The sequence below is a fragment of the Nematolebias whitei genome, chromosome 21 (assembly GCF_014905685.2).
Source record: "Nematolebias whitei isolate Nwh7 chromosome 21, NemWhi1, whole genome shotgun sequence".
Lineage (NCBI taxonomy): Eukaryota > Metazoa > Chordata > Actinopteri > Cyprinodontiformes > Rivulidae > Nematolebias > Nematolebias whitei.
The window spans coordinates 33,295,104-33,296,282 of NC_056518.1; the positions used below are offsets into that span (position 1 = coordinate 33,295,104).

Below are 1,179 nucleotides of genomic sequence, written 5' to 3' on the forward strand. Positions count from 1 at the left end.
TGAAGTTACAGAAGTACCTAAAGTTAAAGAAATAAACAAACTTACAGAAGAACCTGAAGTTATAGAATTACCCGAAGTACCTAAAGTTAAAGAAGTACCTGAAATTACAGAAGTGCCTGAAGTTACAGAAGTATATGAAGTTACAGAAGCACACAAAGTCACAGAAGTATCTAAGGTTACAGAATTAAATGAAGTTACAGAAGTACCTAAAGTTACGGAAATATATGAAGTTACAGAAGTACATAAAGTTACAGAAGTACCTGAAGTTACAGAAGTACCTGAAGTTACAGAAGTACCTAAAGTTACAGAAGTACCTAAAGTTACAGAAGTACCTGAAGTTACAGAAGTACCTGAAGTTACAGAAGTACCTAAAGTTACAGAAGGACCTGAAGTTACAGAAGGATCTAAAGTTACAGAAGGACCTAAAGTTACAGAAGGACCTAAAGTTACAGAAGTACCTGAAGTTACAGAAGTGCACAAAGTCAAAGAAGTACCTGAAGTTGCAGATGTAACTAAAGTTACAGAAGTACCTGAATTTACAGAAGTACAGAAAGTTACAGAAGTACACAAAGTCACAGAAGTACCTACAGAAATCCACAAAGTCACAGAAGTACCTCAAGTTGCAGAAGTACCAAAACTTACAGAAGTACAGGAAGTTACAGCAGTACACAAAGTCAAAGAAGTACCTACAGAAATCCTCAAGGTCACAGAAGTACACAAAGTTAAAGAAGAACCTGAAGTTATAGAAGTACACAAAGTCACAGAAGTACCTGAAGTTACAGAATTACATGAAGTTACAGAAGTACATGAGGTTACAGAAGTACGCAAAGTTTCAAAAGTACATGAAGTTACAGAAGGACCTAAAGTTACAGAAGTACCTGAAGTTACAGAAGTGCATAAAGTCAAAGAATTACCTACAGATACAGAAAAATCTGAAGTTACAGAAGTACCTGAAGTTACAGAAATACCTAAAGTTACCGAAGTACCTCAAGTTACAGAAGTACAAGAAGATACAGAAGTACACAAAGTCACAGAAGTACCTACAGAAATCCACAAAGTCACAGAAGTCCCTGAAGTTACAGAAGTACACAAAGTCACAGAAGTACCTGAAGTTGCAGAAGTACACAAAGTCACAGAAGTACCTGAAGTTACAGAATTACTTAAAGTTACTGAAGAATT

The 1,179-nt window shown here is 35.7% G+C and overlaps 1 protein-coding gene across 1 annotated transcript in view; it reads left to right on the forward strand.

Moving 5' to 3' along the window:
• akap12a (A kinase (PRKA) anchor protein 12a) overlaps positions 1 to 1,179 on the forward strand; it is a gene marked incomplete at its 5' end in the record, with an annotated part of 8,350 nt that overhangs the window by 4,398 nt on the left and 2,773 nt on the right.